The 11,773-nt window shown below is 35.5% G+C and overlaps 1 pseudogene; it reads right to left on the bottom strand.

Moving 5' to 3' along the window:
* Positions 1–10,013: 10,013 nt before the first annotated feature.
* LOC111146689 lies at positions 10,014–11,444 on the bottom strand (annotated as a pseudogene).
* Between the last annotated feature and the right edge of the window lie 329 nt (positions 11,445–11,773).

Genomic DNA, 11,773 nt, shown 5'->3' with positions numbered 1-11,773 from the left:
AGGTAGGCAGACACCTTCGGCTACATGATAGTACTGCAAAATCTTCCTTGCTCTCTAAGCATCTTATGCTAATGGAAAGAAATTCATAAGCAATCATCTGGAATCTTTCTTTAAATCCATCTTTCAAGACTTGTACAATAAAGTAGATTGGGAGTAATAACAAAAACTATCACTTTTCCTCATGTAATAATTGTGAGATCTCTGGTTAACACTCATTCTCCATCCTCTTAAAACTAAAATTTTGTTTTTTGATAACTACGTTCCCAACATGAGGAGAAAGATAAGCAGTCACTTCATTTGCACTGATGATGTCATAATTTACCCATTCATATAACAAACAATGAGCTGTCTCCTCAGGTGTAGATACCAACATTGATAGGACACATTCCTTTCCTCAGCTTGCACACAGACTAGTGAAGGGAATCATGCAAAAAGAATTACAATCCATGAAGGGTATGGACAAATGAAAAAAGGCATGCAAATTCTATCACAGCCTAGATAAAAGGTATACATTCATTCTAAGGATGAGGAGAGCTTCTGAGATGAATCTTAAATAATGAGGGGTCAATAACTAAATGAAATGAAGGAATGACAATAGCATGAACAAGACAGTGAGGTAAGCCCCCATGATGTGTGCAGAGAAGTGTAAGCAAATTCGTGTTGCTGGACTATCAAATACAAAGCATTTAATGTGGAAAATGAAGCTGTGAGACAGCAGAATTTGGAAGCCAGATCATGCAGATCCATATGTCCCCTGTCAAGGAGTCAGGAGTCCCCTGGTCTCTATTCTGAAGTGCATAAAAATAAAAATATGTTTAAGAAATAGGGAGTGTTTTAAGAGTAGGCTCTGGGTGATGGATTTAACATTTGACAGGAAGAGTCCTGGAATCAGGGCTATCAATTAGGATCATGATGATGGAGTTATCTGATCTCTAGATCATGAAGGTTCAAATCTGTGGATTAAAACCCTGGCTGCACATTAGAATCATCTGAGAGCTTTAAAAACTATCGCTCTCCTAGTTTTTCCTCTGCAAGTTGTCATAACCACACAAAATGTGAAAATAAATTGCTCTGAATAGACCTAGGACCTGCTCTAGCTTTTACAATGTGTTTGGAGATTCTCATACGCAATTATTTGAGCATATGGAAATTATTAACTGTGAAATAATTTGTATATGATTTTAATACTTTATTCAAATAATGCATGGGCATGACATCAACAAATCACAGAGAAAAAAGATGGTCTTAGAACCCACTCCTCCTAACACCCAAGGTGAATACTTAAATTATTTGTTCCATTACTCTCCTGATATTTTAAACAATATGTTTATCTTCTAATACTTGATTTTTAAATCCCAAATACCAGACTGTGGTTTGTAAATGAGGCCACTACGAATGAGATGTTGCTCCCTCTCTACATCACCACCTTCATCCTCTTTCTCTCCTCCCCTGCTGTCATCACAGTTACATACTACTTTATGTTTGGGGGCATGCATTGACGGCATTGTTTCATTTTCTGGAAATTACTGGCTTTATATAAAAATATAGCATTATTGCAAAACCTGATACTATTTTATTGGTTACTGCTGATTATATATCTTCTAAATATATCATTATAATTTCTCTAAAGAAGTTTAAGAACATAAATTTTTGGTTGATACTAAGAATTGTCAAGAAACTGTTTACAAGAAGATAGAATTTTCCAAAAAAAATCTTTAATAAATAATTTATCATTTAAAAAAAAAAAACTATCAATACCTGGGTTCCATCCCAAGCAATTCTGTTGTAATTGAACTAAGGTGATGCCAGGTATCAGAAGCTTTAAAAGTTTCCCCAAGTGATGCTAATATGTACTCCAGGCAGCAATTCGGGGATAAGGAAGAGGAGAAGATGAGTTCATGTGAAATTTAAAAAGATAAAATGTAGTCAGTAGTTGTATATGCAGGACAAGAACAATACAGTTTAAGAATCATTCTCTACTTTCCTTCTTGGCTTCTAGGATGATGGAAGCACTATAAACTCTGCTAGATAAGGCAGGTGAAAGAAAACATTTTCAAGAAACAGGAGTAGATTGGTTTTGACTGTGTATAGTTTGGAGTACCAAGATAATCTAGGACACAAAGCTTAAACGTGAAGACCAGAATGGAGTTATTTATTTGAAGTATCTTCGAATTCATCAGACTCTGCTTCACACAACAGATCTATGAGGTATATAGGACAAGTAAGTTTCCATAATAATCAATTTTACTTTTTAGAGAAATTTTTAGTTCACAGTAAAGTCAAGCAGAGAAGTACAAAGTGTTCTAATGTACTCCTGTCCCCATGCATGTACTAACTTTCCCTGCTATTGACAGTCCTCACCACAGTGGTACCTTTGTTACAATTGATGAAACTACAGTGATACAATGGTCTCACTCAAAGTCCATAGTTTATATTGGGGTTCACTCCAGGGGGTGAATGTTCCATGATTTTTGATGAATGTATAATGACACCTATCCACCATTGTAGTATCATACAGGATAGTTTCACTGCCTGAAAAATTCCAGTGTTCTGCTTGGTCATCCCTCCCTTCCCATAGGCTCTGGCAATCTGAGACAATACCTGACAATACTGTCTCCAAAGTTTTACCTTTCCCAAAATGTCATATACTTGGAGTCACATAGGGTATAGCTTTTTCGGATTGTCTTCTTTCATTTAGTAACACACATTTAAGTTTCTTTTATGTGCTTAATGACTTGATAGCTCCTTTTTAATTTTTTTTAATTTAATTTTTATTTTTTTTAAGATTTTATTTTTATTTGACAGAGAAAGATCACAAGTAGGCAGAGAGGCAGGAAGAGAGAGAGAGAGAGAGAGAGAGAGAGAGAGGCAGGCTCCCTGCTAAGCAAAGAGCCTGATGTGGGGCTCAATCCTAGAACCTTGAGATCATGACCTGAGCTGAAGGCAGCAGCTTAACCCACTGAGCCACCCAGGCGCCTCGATAGCTCCTTTTTTAAATGCTGAATGATATTCCATTGTTTAGATATAGTTTATCCATTTGTCTACTGGAGGACATCTTGGTTGCTTCCAAGATTTGGCAATTACGAATAGAGCTGACATAAACATTTGTGTGCAGGTTTTTGTGTGAACATAACTTTTCAACTCGTTTTGGTAAATACCAAGGAGTGTGATTGCTGGATCGTCGTAAGAATATGTTTAATTTTCTAAGAAACTGCCAAACTGCCTGCCAGAATTGTTGTACAATCTCACATTCTCACTAGCAATGAATGAGGGTTCCTGTTGCTCCACATTTTTGTCAGCATTTAATCTTGTCAGAATTCTGGATTTTGGCCATTCTATTAAATGTATAATGGTATCTTATTGCTTTAATTTGCATTTTCCTGATGCCGTATGATGTGCAGCATATTTTCATATGTTTATTTACCACCTGTATAGCCTCTTCAGTGAAATATCTGTGAAGTTCTTTGGCACATTTCTTAATCAGTTTGTTTTATTACTGGGTTTTGTCCATATTTTGGATGACAGTCCTTTATCAGATGTGTCTTTTGCAAATATTTTTTTTCTCCTGGGCTTGTCTTCTTATTCTATAATAATATATTTTTAAAAGAAATAAAACACAGTCAAAGCACTTTCTGTTTCTCTTCCTTCTCCTTTTTCTTTCCTCTTCTAGCATATTTATCATTACCTGCACAGTTCATCTGGAGGATCATGCAGTCAAATTCTACACATTATCAATGATCAGTAAATAAACATGATGATCATAACTGAATGTTGTGGGAATATTTATGAGTATTATTAATAAGAATTTACCTAAGTCAGTAACTATAATAAAATGTGTCATTACTATCTTGATTGCTAATGTTAATTTCCCAGCAGAGAACAAGAAAGAACACAGCACAGCTATAATGCTGAAGAAAATGTCATAATGTTATGGCCTCAAATGTTATCATTTGGTTGTAAAAAACTGAAGAAATCAGAGATGTTTTGTGGGACATCCTGAAAGGTGAAAATGTATTTCAGGAAAAAGAAACAATAAACAGGCTTTATGGTAAGTGACCATTATCTTCCTCAATCTATGTGGACACTCTTCTCATTTCCAAATGAAGAAAAATAAGTTTTGGCCTAGACATGACTGCTCATGATGGTAGAAAGTACACAAAACATGGCACTTATTGGATAGCTATAAATCATCCCAGCTGAGGAAACTAAATTATCATGAATCAAAATGCAATTTAGGAACAAAGTGCTCCAGATAGTAGAATGCAACCACTGTACTTGTATTACTTTGGTATTGATGCGTTTAGAATTTGCTGTGAAAAATAGTGGAAACCATAGTAAGAAATATGAATTTAAACAGTGGTTTGTAAATAATTCCACAGGGCTTCAGAGTTTTAAGGAGGTAACTAAAAGTAAGTATGCAGGGAAAAACAGGGGTTTGATAGAGTAGTCCTATGATTCTCATCCATTCCTATTAACCAGAATATACTCTGATTACATAAATTTTACATGTACTTTAAAAAATATTCTGCAACTAAAAGACAATTGGAAACCACTAACGTAAAGAATTCTGAAGTTCCTCAATTGGCTTTTTCACCTGATGACCTTTTAAATCCACTGCTTATAAGCATCATTAATCATCTTAAAATCATATCTCAACATTACTGAAGAGAATAAATTAGAGCTACCATTTCAATCATAACTTACATCTTTCTTCTTCAACTGCTCTAAAGTAGATTCTATATAATGTACATGTACTTGTGTAGTTGGAAAGTAATTATTTTTTCAAAAGCAATTTATTAAGATTTCAAGTAGGTGTGGTGCAATTTTGAGTTAGTCATTTTTAATCCCATAGAGCTTTCATTATAACATACACTTGGTATCTTATTTGTATGAGCTCCTTACTATAAGAATTATCACTTAGATATCTTGTCAATAAATATTACTCATTTACCTCTTGGAATATGTTATCTTAATTGATATTAAACAAGCTACTAAAATCTAGGTTTTTTGGGGAGAGTTTGTCATTATGATAGTAATTTTTCCAACTTCAGTAAATGTTAAGTCATCATGATCTATCTGGATTGATTAGATAGGAGGCAGTTCTTTGATCTTGAGAATGTACATTCCTTTTTCTGTGATTGAACATATTCTTTTACATTAAAAAAAAACAAAAAATAATGGTTTAAGGCCTGGTTCATTCAAAGGTGATCCATTTTAAAACACTGGCTCATGATAGACTAGTTATAACTTATTTGTACACTAGATGGCCTTTTATTTGGATTGGGGATTATATCTTGCTAGTGATGAGAAACCTTGTGTCTATGATCCAAGTCAATCTTTCCTTACATATAGCTACCAAAGAAACTGAACTTGTAATTTATGTAACTGTGAGTGTTCATTAAAGTAGAGGAAAGATAACTGGGAGTCTTAAGGAATATTTAATCAGATGGTTTAGATTCAGGAGAATTACCCGCATTATACTACAGAGCAAACCTGTTTAGCTACTTAGTTATTCATGACAGCCATTGTCTCTGAGACAAGCTAGGTAGCTGGACTCGTTTTTAATATGTAACTTACTTTCCATGCTCCATACAAGCCATGATTTTTCTGTTTTGAAAAAACAGAAAAGAGCAGAGGTTTATAGTTTTCCAGGAAACTTAGGTGCATTTGGTCCCTTTGACTGAATGGCATAGAATGCTTTGGATATTTGGATAGGTTACTACTGTGGATGGCCACGTGCAATAGTATGGTTTCGGTTATCTTTCAAGCTTATAATGCTATTACCTCTATTTGTCACAAGTAACTCATAGTAGCCACACAATGGTGTGTGACGTTGCCTCCCAGGCACTGATGATTAGATTGAATTGGACATGGCACAATGGATGCCAACCAGATTTTGCTTGAGGAACTTTGGAATTGGGAATGAGAAAGCAAATGACTTTTGTTTACAGACGCCACTTAACAGTTAACATCAGGAGCTGTGATCAGACCGTAATATTCTATATGGACAAAGAATAAAAAAGAAGGATGTAGCTATGCAAAGAGAAGCATCATGAATAGAAAGAAATTCCTGATAGTTTACATTTCTCAGTTCTAGACTCTAAGTGAGGCTCATCTGCAGTTCTGTTTAGGTTCCTCTCCTCTGTTTCATCACAGTATAGTTCTCTCTCTCTCTTTTTTTTTCTTAAGGAAGCTTGAGTTGTTTCTGTCGCTTACAACTAAGATAGCTCACTGAGTAATAATAGAATTCATTAATGAGGACAATCAGTATGAAAACATATGTATGTAACATGGTATGTGTCCAACATATTTAATTAAATCTGATCTAAAATGTTATGATATTTATAACTTTTGACTTTAGAGGGTAACCTTTATCTGACTTTGTCTTCATATTTTGGGAATCTTTTACTCTAGTCACTCAAGCACTTTCTATGATATTTAGGATGCACTTCAAATCTAAGATTACATGAAATCATTTGCTTTATTTCATAAGGACAAAATATTGAGGCATTATCATTGGAGAAACAAAGTGATAAGTCATAGTTACATCTAATGAATTGTTATTGAATTTGTACAGGCAAATCAAAGACCTCCTTTTAAACAGAAATGCTGATCTTAACTGTTACGTTAGCTTGTCATTGATATCTTAATCTTATTGACAAAACTGTAAAAGTGCAAAGCATTATGTCAGTTCTGTGTTGAACTACTAAATGTGTAAAACTAAAAGAAGTAGATACTGTTGACTTGGAATAATGTTTATTTATTTTTTATTCCTGCACATGGCTACTTAAACATTTGAAATTTGTATGAAACCTTGTTTATTTTTTGATTTGTACCTTTATGACCTACTGCTCTCTGGAAGTGTCAGTTTTTGTGTGTATGTGCAATATATTTAATTTGTTATTTTGTTGTTTTGGATTCATATAAAGTGGAGAAAACAGATTTGGATCTGTTTGATCAATTCCTTCAGGTGTTAGTCTCCTTTAATTGCAGTATTGATTGCGGCAGGTGTAATGGGACCTGTGACTTCATATGATACCATGTCAGCCTTCAGAGGAAACAAAAGCTTTGGAAGCAAGTGGTTCAGGTTACTATTTATCTCATGACCCTATGAAACTTGACATGTGTCATTAATAGTGACATGCCAGAGATTCAGATTTCTTTGGCATAGCTTCTGCAAGTTAAGACAGTTCTCTGAATCTTTATAGTCTTGAAATCTTTCCATGTATGTTACCCATGAGAATGTTAGTATTTCTTGAGTTCAGCAAGGTCAGATAAAAAGCAATTTTTCCCCCTTTCTCTGGTTTCTGGTTGACCTTTTTGTTTTAGATAACAATGAATGGAAGAATTGTGAAATTCTAGGAGCTCACAATTTAGTAAGGAGAATAAGCCATCGATACAAATAGTGGCAACTGTATCATAACTGAGACTTAAGTAGTAGGGAAAAGTCATTTTGGAAAGTGGTATGGGAGGCTGGTAGACTTGTCTCAGACACTTTTCAGCTACTTTCTCACTGGTGATTTGGGCAATAAATATTATCTATATAACCTTCACTTTCTTCATCTGAAGGTTATGAGACTAATAATAATATTCACTTAATTAGGATGTTTGTTAGGAGAAAATGAGACAGTACATATTTCTAGATAATCATAAGTGCTCAAAAATATAAGTTAAATGTAATGCCTGCAGTAGAGGAAGGAGAAGTTACTTTTATCTAGTACATTCAGAGAAAAAGCCAAGGAAGAGAGAACGAAACTGTAAGGTATGTAGGGTTTCAAAGACTAAGATGATGCTTCTTAAGTGATGGATATCAGAGGTGAAAGTGTGCCATATGACCTCAGGAAAGTAAGTAAACTAGTTTGAGAGATATCTAAGGTTTACATGTTTCAGTGAGTCTTAAACTTTCAAGCCAAAAGATTTCTCAGGGCACAGGAAACATCTGTCCCTAGGGAAGGTAGCACCACCACCACCAACACATTTTCCAATGCTGCATAGTTAGAAAAATGTCTCAATGTTTGGAATTGACTTGGCTCTATACTTCACATTCACTGTCTCAGTTTATTGCCAAAATAACTTTTGGAGAGTGTGTGAGTCTCATTGCATGAGATAATGAAAGTGAAGCTCACAGTGAGGCTCACAGTTAGTGAATTAGTAGGTGATGGAAATGGGACTTGAAAATCTGACTACAGGCCCTCTTTCTAAACCATTCTGTATACTGCTTCCAGAGACTTGAGCCTGGGTGTTTAATTTTTTGGAAGTCTCTTGTTTTACTATTGTTATTTTTTAAACCAAGAAAATGTTGAATCCAGCCCAATAATATATATATTTATTTTGATATAATTTTTTTTTTTTAGAGATTTTATTTATTTATTTGACAGAGAGAGATCACAAGTAGACAGAGAGGCAGGCAGAGAGAGAGAGAGAGGGAAGCAGGCTCCCCGCCGAGCAGAGAGCCCGATGCGGGACTCGATTCCAGGACCCTGAGATCATGACCTGAGCCGAAGGCAGCGGCCTAACCCACCGAGCCACCCAGGCGCCCCGTTGATACAATGTTTTAAAATGCAAATGTTTTCATCTATTTAGTAGGTTAATAGTATAACACAGACTTGTCAATTTCTGAAGATCTGACAATTTTCAAGTGTCTCCTTTCAAGGATATAGGATATAACCTTGAAAGAACTTCAAGCTATTTTTAGTCTGCTTGTTTGATGGTGTTTTTCACTATATAATTCCTAGCCAAGACATTTGCTGCTTTGTTTGCAAAATGAAATAAAAAATCTAATGCTGTTTCTTCAACATTTGCATGATTAATTTTAAAATTTGCTATAATATTAATAATTTTATGCAGTTACTAATTAAGGTTTTATGATAACAGAATAGCTTTGTATAAGGCTTTCTTAAAGTTTTATAGTTTTTTTCAGTTGGTGATTTATAGTTAAATACTTGTCATGACGAATCATGAATTTCCTCTGAAGGAAACTTATAAATGGATTCCTAAACTTCGAATTTAGAGTCAAGTGTAGAGTCATTGAAATATATCTTCCATGAAATTAATAAAGAATAATTTTAAAGAAGTTGTAAATATCTATATCATATAGACTTACATTCTAATTAATGTCATTCACCACATTAAAGTATTTTATTTTAGTTGCAAATAATTATATTAATTTGTGTGATATATACTTACTACTCACAAATTATCTTGTTTATACTTTAATGATGAAGACCAAATACTAGTTTGAATCAATTATGCTTAATATCTTGATTAGCAGCTTATCTCTGGGAAAGGAATAACAAAGTTTGCAAGACTTATGAAATTCAGGCATACTTGAAAACCACAAAAAGATTTCATTTCTTGAGAGCTAAAGATGAGTGGAAATTAAACTTAACCTAGTAACTAAAAGCAAACAAATCATATATCTAAATAGCACTAATTCTGGTTCTGATTTTAAGCAAGAGCTTGAATATATAGAACTTTAACTCTTAAATTAGGGAACTGGATGTCCCTAGGAAAGTAAATTAGAATTACAGGAAACCAGCCAGGAAAGAGAAAAATAATTTAAGAAATTATCATGCCTACATACAAACTTTTTCCATTTGGCATGTGACCTCAAATTTGTCTTTTTTACTAGAAAAATAAGATTGTTATATTTGTTACAAGTACTTAGACTGGATACTTGCTTAAAGACAATACCCCAAAACACGACTGACTGATTGATTGCTTTTTTTTTAATTTTAATTTTTATTTATTTATATTTTTGTCTTTTGATCTTTCCTTTAAGATAGAGAATACTTTATTTAAACCCATGAGATAAATGGACAGCTTGGGTCTGAAATAAAGCATCATATTTTCAAACACAGGTCAGTAATTGTATGTGAAAGTATATACACTGTTATGTACAAATGAATGGATCAGAGCACGGCTTATTAATGCTTTTAAGATAGATTAAACTTCCCTGTAAAAGCAGCACCTTTGTGACATTTTTAACTTTTGTATTCCTCTCCTTCTTCTTTATCCTCTTCTCCTTCTTTACCCTTTGCTACAACAGAAACCACACCAAACTCCTCATAATCCTTCTCAAGGGCCTCAGAAAATTCTCCTTTCTCCATGCCCTCACCCACATACCAATGAACAAAGGCATGGTTGGCATGCATCAGGTCAAACTTGTGGTGCAAATGAGCCCAAGTCTCACCACTGGCTGTGGTGTTGCTCAACATGCCCAAGCCTCGCCTTACTTTGGCCAGTTCTCCACCAGGTACCACAGTGGGAGGCTTGTGATTGATGCCAACTTTGAAGCCAGTGAGACCCCAGTCCACAAACTGGATTATATGCTTAGTCTTTATGGTGGCAATGGCAGCATTAACATCTTTGGGAACCATGTCACCATGGACCAACAGGCAGCAAGCCATGTGTTTACTATGGCGAGGGGCATAGTTCACCATCCGGTTGGCTGGCTCAAAGCATGCATTGATGATCACTATTACAGAAGGTACAGATGGCAGGCTTTCTCAGCAGAGATGACAGGAGCATGTATGGCCAGAGGGAAGTGGCTATGAGGATAGGGCACCAGGTTTGTCTGGAATTCTGTCAGATCAACATTCAAGACTCCATCAAATCTGAGGGAAATGGTGATGGAAGACACAATTTAGCTAACAATGTGGCTAAGGTTAGTGTTATGTTGGATGTTCAATATTGAGGTTTCTACTACAGATGGCCTCATAGTTTAGCATGAAGGCAAAATCAGGGTGCTCCAGGATGGTATGGATAATGAAGATGGAGTTTTAGAGCTCAAATATAGCTGTGGAAACCTGGGGATAATGAAGATGGAGTTTTAGAGCTCAAATAAAGCTGTGGAAAGCCTTTAGCATGAAGGCAAAATCAGGGTGCTCCAGGATGGTATGGATAATGAGGATGGAGTTTTAGAGCTCAAATATAGCTGTGGAAACCTGGAATGTGGAAATTCCAGCTTGGACTTCTTACCAGAAGGTCATTCTATCAGCACGGAGGTGAACCTAAAACCAGTTCCCCCTCCAAAGCTGTGGAAAACTGAGAACCCTGAAGACTTGTGCACTGGTCAGACAGTTTCCAAATTCAGTTCAAGATGAGGTCAATGATCCTCTTGTCAAGGGTGTAATGCCTTTGGTCAGTTATTGGCAGCATCTTCCTTGCCTGTGTTAGACTGTTCAGGGTGGGAAAGCTGGCAGTAGGTGCCAATGCAAACTCCACCAATGACCATGGGTGCTGGGTCTACAAACACTGGGCACATGCTTGCCAACAGCCATCACACTGAAGAAGGTGTTGAAGGAGTCATCTCCTCCCCCAATAGTCTTGTCACTTGGCATTTGACCATTGGGCTGGATGCCATGTTCTAGGCAATAGAGCTCCCAGAAGACATTGCCAGTCTGTCCAGCCTGGCCAACATGGATGGAGATATAGTCAAGCATGGTTGCTGCTTTGTGGCTGCTGAGCAGATAGTGGAGAGGAAGGGGTGAGGTTGTTGCTTCTAACAGTGAGGCTCTTAGACAGTTGATGTAAGGGAGCCTGCCAAAATATGATTTATTTAAAAATGAAATGTGAAATTTTTATTTTTAAAAAAATATGTTCTCTATGTGAAAAGAGTAAACAACCTGATGGATCAATAATTTTTGGTAAGGTACTTTCAGTTCTCTGAAACATGAGGTGGTTTTTAAAAATGGTCTCTACTCTTGAGGAATTCAAGTATAGCAACAAATAAAAAATGTAAGTAATTAAAGCATATTATCATATTTATTAC

Source organism: Enhydra lutris, unplaced genomic scaffold (genome assembly GCF_002288905.1).
Source record: "Enhydra lutris kenyoni isolate GAN:26980312 unplaced genomic scaffold, ASM228890v2 scaffoldscaffold2, whole genome shotgun sequence".
Taxonomy (NCBI): Eukaryota; Metazoa; Chordata; class Mammalia; order Carnivora; family Mustelidae; genus Enhydra; species Enhydra lutris.
The sequence above is the reverse complement of the archived record's forward strand: the minus strand, read 5'-3'. Positions and strand labels throughout refer to the sequence as shown.